The following is a 7,980-nucleotide window of genomic DNA, read 5'->3' as shown; positions in this document are numbered from 1 at the left end:
GAGTACCCCCTAATCCAGGACTCCCTCAGTAGCCCCTGAACCAGGCTTCAATGACGATGAGTCTGACCCGCAGATTGTCTTCGGCATTGCAAGGCGGGTTCCACCTCCGAATACTCCAAGATAAATTTCAAACACATGAAACATGTCTGGCTCTGCAAAATAAACTCCACATACTACCGTAGAGAGCATAATATTCCACAAATCTAATCTGCTGACAACTTTTCCTAGCGTGACATCATGTCGTGGCCCGGTCACCATTCGAACCGTTCTTTCCCAGCCTGCTACTACACGTGTTGCAAGGCGGTTTTATTGGCACATCTTGTCAAAGCAGAGATTATGTCCCCTTATCACGGGATTCTCATCAATACAGGTGTGGGTAAGCCAACCGCGCCGTCGATGCGGCGCTTGGGGAATAAGAGAATTTATAGAGCAAGTGGGGAGGCGCATAGTTTCTACCGCCTCTATAAAGAGATAAGGATCCCTCCGTTTCACCCACGCCCTCTTCTTCCTCTGCTCATCCATTCTCGCACGCTCGAGCTCTAGCGTCCAAGCCCTCACTTTCTCCGCAAAGTCAAACATGTCCGGAGCAGGAGGCAAGTGGATGGCCTCCTCCATCACGGAGAAGGACATAACAAAGCTGCGGGAGGCCGGATACCTAGCCGCAAACATTGCGCACAGGCTTCCAGCTGAAGGGCAGATCATCCCCACTCTGAAGCCTAAGGAGAGGGTTGTGTTCCTTCCTCATTTCCTCCACGGACTGGGTTTTCCCCTTCACCTATTCGTCCGCGGGCTCATGTGTTACTACGGGCTCGACTTTCACGATCTGGCCCCAACTTCATCCTCAACATCTCGGCGTTCATCATCGTGTGCGAGGCTTTCCTCCGTATTCCACCCCACTTCGGCCTATGGCTGAAGACCTTCAACGTGAAGCCAAAGGTGGTGGGTGGCCAGCAAGCGGAGTGCGGGGGCGCTATGTTGGGCAAGATGGCTAACATCGCTTGGCCCGAAGGCTCCTTTGTGGAGACATTAAAGCGGTGGCAATTAGGGTGGTTCTACATCACCGAGCCCCACAATGCCAACTGGGCGGCGGCCCCCGAATTTTGATCCGGTACCCCCATGCGGCTCACCTCCTGGAAAGAGAAGGCATAATCCTGGGGGTCCTTGGAGGAGTTGTTCGAACTTCAGAACTGTGTCCGGAATATGGTAAAAAGCAAGATTGTGAAAGAACTGTGTCCGGAATATGGAGGAGCTCATCAACATAGTACAAGTCATGCTTCTCCGTCGGATCCTTCCGTGCCAACGACGGGTTTGTAATATGTGGGAGTTCGACCCGGCCGAACAGCAGACACTATGAGAGCTCTTCGGCACGACGCACGAAGATGTCTGGAAATTGATGTTCAAGACCAACGAGGTTCCTCCACCCATAACCGAAGATCGCGGGCTCAGCGTCAGGCGCATCGCCAATCCGGTAAGTTCATGTGTTTTGCAAGGTGCGCTTTTCATTCGCACATCAAGAGGATCCTAAGCTTTTCACACTATTTCCACAGGATTGGGTAGCAGTGGCAGAGTAGATCAACTGCTCGGCTCCATTATGGGAAGATCCGGAATCGGAGCTTCTAACGAAGATGTTGTTTCCGGCGCCTTATGAGGTGCCGGAGAAGAAGGCCAAGAAGGCGGACACGGGGACTCGGAGAGGTCTCCGGCATAGGGCCGTAACAGACTCGTCCCCCGAGGACGAGGAGGCGCACTCCTCCCATCAAGACGGGAGGAGGAAGAAGAAGTCCCATCTTCCCCAACCGGGGGGGACGCCTAAGAAGGGAAAGACATCCCTTCCGGACTACTCCACCGCGGACGCCTACAGCGACGAGGAGTGGTTGCCCAGGGACAAGCCCCTAACGAAATCGTAAGTATCCGTACTCCATAGTACGTTTAATGCGTCTTATCTTCATTGTTTGTTATAATGCCGAGCACGCATATGCAGTCCGGCCAAGTCCCATCTCGAGGTATCCTCTTCAAATGGGTCCTTGAGTGAATCGAATGAATAGCTATTCACTCCCGACGGCCACCTCCCCTCGGCCCGCGGACGACACTGAGGTGTTGTCCCAGAGGATACAGGAATAGGGGGCGACGGTTCTGGAGATGCCCCAAGACGAAATCCCAAACGCCGGGCACATGGGAGGAAGGAACCCCATGGATTCTACTGACGGGGGCCGCAACAAGTCTGGCCCTCAGCCGGATACTATGCCAGAACCTCCAATGGTTCCGGATTTAGGTAGGCAGCCCCTCGCTAAGGAGGGCGAGCCGCCTGTGCTGATGACCTCTGTCCAACCAGAGGCATCGGACAATTTGTTGGGAGTGCTTCGTGGCGCTGCCATCGACGAAAAGCACCGTACTCTTATGAGTGTGGTGATTGAGAAGGTTCGGTCTGCCAAAAGCGGATTGACCAAGGCCTGCGCCAGCCTCCTAACAAGTTTTGACGTAAGTAAAAAAAGTGTAAGAAAATATCACCTTATAGAAAGTAGCCCCTGATACTCTGTTTGGTGTTTGAAAAGAAAAGCCAAATGGAGGGTCAATATTTATCTGCAGGAGTCTAACATAAAATGTCTATGTGAATAAGCAGGCGTCGCTGCTTGCCGCTGCCGCCCACACTGTGGAGGTCGCCGGACTGAAGCGGGACCTGGGGCGGGCCGAAGAAGAGCTCGGCCTCGTGAAGAGGCAGCTCGAGGAGAACAAACGTAAGTGATACCCCGTCCGTGTGTCATATAAATGAAAAAAATCATTGATGCTAACAGAAGCATCATGAATTTTAATAGGGGCCAGGACCGAAGTGGCGGCCCTGAAGAAAGCGCTGTCCGAGGCCGAACACAAAGCGGCCAAGGAGAGCACCGAGCATGAGAAACAACAGGCTCGGGTTAATGAGGTACAGCAAGAGCTCCAGGACTTCGGCAGAAAATTCGAGTCCTTGGAGCGTGACTTCAAGACGCAAGAGTCCGAGCTTGCGAAGGCCCTCCAGAGTGCGTGAGACACCAAGGCCGAAGCCCAAAAGGCCCTCCGGGAGATTCAGGCGGCCAAGAAGATAGCGCGGGTAAGGCATTCATTATGCAAAGCAAGCATGTGAAGGAGACTTTCCTTTTACTTACCCGAATTCGGAGCTCTGCAGGGGCATTCGCAGATCTGCCATGCAGCATATCGGATGCCACGGATTTCTACCGTGTTGAAGAAGGGAGCTCGACGGAGAAGTTGTTCTCGTCCCAATATGCTGAGGCCGAACATCCGATGCCCTTGAGTGACCAACTGAAACAATTGGTCGAACTCCACAAGGTGGGCGAACTGGCCATGAAGGACTTTATAGTCCGGCTGTGGCCTGGCAAGCCCCTGCCCAACAGCTACTTTGGCCTGCTAAAGCGGATGGTGAGTGCTTGTCCGCGGCTAGAAGTTGTTAAGCGGTCCGTCTTTATTGAGGGTGCCCGCCGAGCCTTCGCCCGCGCGAAAGTGCACTGGGCGAAGATGGATGCGGAGAAGCTGGTGACAGAGGGACCGCCGGAGGACAAGGTGCACCGCGACCCCGAGAAGTACTATGACGGTGTTATGAAAGGCGCCCGCCTTGTGGCGGAGGAATGTTCCAAGGATGTAATATTTGAATGAATGTACTCATGTCATCCTGTAATATGAAAACGAGTTCGTGTGCGCTATATAACGCTTATTGATTTAAAATATTACCTTCTGTGTGGCCGTTTATAAGGATCTGAAAGTTGGCTAGTCGTCGGCTTCTGCCCCCATGTAACTAGTACTGGGGTGTTCGGGATAAACCTAAACACTCTTTATCCAAGTTTTTGGTCCTTTAAGGAGGTGTTTTGCACAGCAAACAAGGCAATCGGACTATACGGCTTTATCACTCTCACTTAGCCATAGAAGTCTACAATTTTAAATTTTGGCGAAGCCCCTAGTATTCGGAAGGCCGTACTTGGGGCGCTATACACGCCTAAATTGGACAAGGCCGATTCCTCGCCCGAAGAGGAAAAAATCTTTAAGGATTTGAGACCTCTCGAACAGCGACCAGCTCTCGCCGCATCATGACAGTCAGTTTTCGGCTTTCTCTACTAAGGTGCTCGTCCGAAAGAACCGGGGCACAATCGCAGTAGTTCTCCCTGCGCTACCTTAGCCGATATAGCGGTACGTAAGGCACCAAAACAAGGGAGCCGGGCAAACCCAACTATTGACCCAAGACATTATTCGGAACTAATGCATATAATGATATAAGTTCGGGGTGCCGCACTGTCGAAAGTGTTCAGACTTTTCTTGCCGTGTTATGGGGTATAATGTAGCCCCCGACGAACTTAACGTACCAAAGTGTATGGGTGCAATTTGTATTAAATAAGCAGTCAAGGGAAAATATAAAGAAAATATAATAATAAGTTGATGCTATATATTTTTTCCCATTGTTATTTAAATGATACATCAAAGCGTATGTATACAAGTAATGTGATAAGCAAAAATAGGACTATTTGACATGTCCTAACCAAGGGTAGGCTGTGTGTGGGTATGTAAAACAGGTATAACGATCGTGAACAGAGACCACCTAGGTATTCTTTTTTGCACAAAGCCTTTTGCCTCCTTGGTTTTTCCTTTCCGTGAAGAGTCCAATGATTAGGCTATCTGAAAGGGCTTCCCGGAAGTAGGGTCCTGGAAAGATAGAAGATGGTGAAGGTATGCGGGTCTCGTGGCGGTTTAGCCGCACTGTGGACCGCATCGTAGTCGTGCCTCCGCCTATGCCCATGGTATTTTGAGTGTGTAATTGTGTACGCGCGGCACAAATTTCGCCGCTTGACTGGGAGTAGGACAGAGGCTAAATTGCTAGTCGAGCTCTAGGCATGCCGGATGATCCTATTGCAGAGTACTCCGGACTCGCTTGAAGGTGTCCGGGGGTTTTATCGCCGAGTTGGCAGTCTGCCTAAGAAGGCTGCTTTGTACTTCTGCTGCGAAGGCTGCAGTGTGCTCCTCCATACGAAGAGAGCGGTCTGTGTTTCCATTGACTGTTATAACCCCGCGAGGTCCTGGCATCTTGAGCTTGAGGTATGCGTAATGTGCTACCGCATTGAATCGAGCAAATATATTTCGTCCTAGTAGTGCATGATAGCCACTACGGAAGGAGACGATATCGAACATTAACTCCTTGCTTCAGAAGTTCTTCGGAGATCCGAAGACCACTTCCAGCGTTATTGAGTCCGTACAACAGGCATCTACACCTGGGATTACACCTTTAAAGGTCATTTTTGTGGGTTTGATCCTTGAGGGATCGATGCCCATTTTGCGCACTGTGTCCTGGTAAAGCAGGTTCAGGTTGCTGCCATCGTCCATGAGGACTCGCGTGAGATGGAATCCATCAATGATGGGGTCGAGTACCAATGCGGCTGAACCATCATGACGGATACTGGTAGGATGGTCCCTGCGATCAAAGGTGATCGGACAGGATGACCATGGGTTTAACTTTGGGGCAACTGGCTCCATCGCATAGACGTCCCTTAGTGCACACTTCCGCTCTCACTTGGAATGTGGGTGGCGTAGATCATGTTTACATTTTTCACTTGGGGAGGAAATTTCTTCTGTCCCCCTGTGTTCGGCCGCTGGGGCTTGTCGTCATCGTCGCTATGCAGCCCCTTTTCTTTGTTTTCGGCATTCAATTTGCCGGCCTGTTTAAACACCCAGCATTCTCTGTTGGTGTGGTTGGCTGGTTTATCAGGGGTGTCGTGAATTTGACACGAGCGGTCGAGTATGCTGTCCAGACTGGACGATCCCGGATTGTTTCTTTTAAATGGCTTTTTTCGCTGACCAGATTTGTAGCCGCTAAATCCGGCACTGACTGTCGTGTCTTCGGTGTTGTCGCCATTGTTCTGATGCTTATGTCTGTTGCGTCCTAAATCAGTAGAAATTAAGAACCTACTGGACTTAAGAACCTGTACATGAGCAACTAATAAACAATATGTCCTAATAAAAAATATGAACTCTGGAACTCAATTTCTGTCCTAAATTTCAAATTATGAACCATAGAACTCAATTCAAATTATGTCCTAAATTTCTGTCATAAAAGAAAATCAGTAGAAATTAAGAACCTACTGGACTTGCAGCACTAATAGAAATTTACATTTTATACTGAATTTTTCCTCTAAATTAAACCCTACTACCCTAAATAAATATAATTCAAAAACTAAGTGTAGAAGAAAATTTAGTTAACTGCTAATAGAACAAAATTTAGTTAACTTTAGTGCTCTATAATGATGAAATGGAAAAATCAGTTAACTACTAATTTCGGTCATTTAGTTCATTCATTTAACTTCACCAAATTAACCTACTGTACCACTACTACTAGCACCACTACTAACCTAACTAACCTAGTAAAACCATACTTCCCTAACTAAAAAATATCTAATTAACATCTACTAGTACCATTATTGCCCTAACCTAATTAAAATCTCCTCGTACCACTATATATAATACTAGCAGCACTGCTCCAACATTTTCTTCATTTTGTTCTTTTGAAAAAACATCTATGAAAACAAAAACCATAATTAAACCCTACTATCCTAACTAATTTTTTTCTCTAAATCCTACTGCCCTAACTAACATTTTGCTCTAAACTAAATTTTTGCTCTAACCTAGCCAACCTAGTTTACCTAGCTAGTTAACCTAATGAACCAAATCAACCTAGCTTGTTAACCTACTTAACCTAGCTAATTCCTAGGGTTCATAACTAAATTCACCTAAGTAAATTAACCTAGAGAGGAGGGGTGGGGGCTTACAGAGAGGGTGCTCGGGGTTACGGTGGCGGGGAGGTGCTCGGGGGAGACGGTGGCGCGGAGGGCGTCGAGAGTGGCTCCGGTGGCGTCTATGATTGCTCCGGTGACGGTGAGGAAGGCAGGGGTGTCGAGGGAGGTAGGGGCGGCGAGGACCAGATGAGGATGGCTCCGGGGGCGTCGAGGGCGCGCGGCTCTGGCAGCGGCGATGGCACGCGGCTCAAGTGGCGACTCTGGTGATGACGACGGAGGCAGGGGTGGCAAGGGAGAGGTAGGAGACGCGAGAAGAATGAGGAATTGGGGGAAGGAGGGACGCCCGCGCAGGGGCAAGTCAAACTTAGTGGTAGAGCTTTTTCCGAACAAACTCTATAGCTACTTAGCTATAGCGCCTGTTGGCGGAAACGCTACTGATATAGATAAGTTAGCTATAGCACGTGTTGGGAAAACGTGCTATAGCTAAAGTATATATAGCACTTTCGCTAAAACGTGCTGCTTCTATTGCTTTCATTTTGTCTTTTTCTTTAATTTTCCTTTTTTTTCTTTTCCTTTTCTTAGTTGCAGCACTGTGGTCTTAAAACGCACCGCTACTAATTTAATAGCAGTAGTGCGGTTCGTAGACGAGCGCTACTACTATACCAAGCCTTGCGGTAACGATATAACAGTTATAGTAGTAGCATTTTTTATGAGGGATGCGCTACTGCTATTTATGTAGCAGTAGCGGGCTTTTTCACCCCGCGCTACTGTTACATAGCAGTGGCGCCTTATTTTAGCCAGCGTTACTGATAAGTCTCTGTGTATAAGCTTTTTCCTGTTAGCTACCCACCACCATTCTCCATCGCCTTCGTCACCATGACTATGAGCGAAGAGATCCCATCAGCACATAAAACATGCAAAATGTAAATTAGAAGAAGCTTGTAGAGAATTTATCATACACACTAACATAGTTCGGGACGTCGACACAAGAATGCAAATAAACAACAACACATAAAGTGTATATCAAAAGCACATAATTAATCAATAGTAGTACAAAGCAGGAGTGAATTAAACAAAAGGCTAAGGTACAGAACCATAGTCTTGCATCCTTGCTTGCCTGTGAATCGATTGGTGCTACCAGGGAGTCACCCGGCATGCTGTGTCGCGCTAGTAGCCCACCACTCCATCCTCTGCAAGCGCTCAGCTCTCTTGGGCT

This window comes from Triticum dicoccoides, chromosome 3B (assembly GCF_002162155.2).
Source record: "Triticum dicoccoides isolate Atlit2015 ecotype Zavitan chromosome 3B, WEW_v2.0, whole genome shotgun sequence".
Lineage (NCBI taxonomy): Eukaryota > Viridiplantae > Streptophyta > Magnoliopsida > Poales > Poaceae > Triticum > Triticum dicoccoides.
This window is presented reverse-complemented; position numbering follows the sequence as displayed.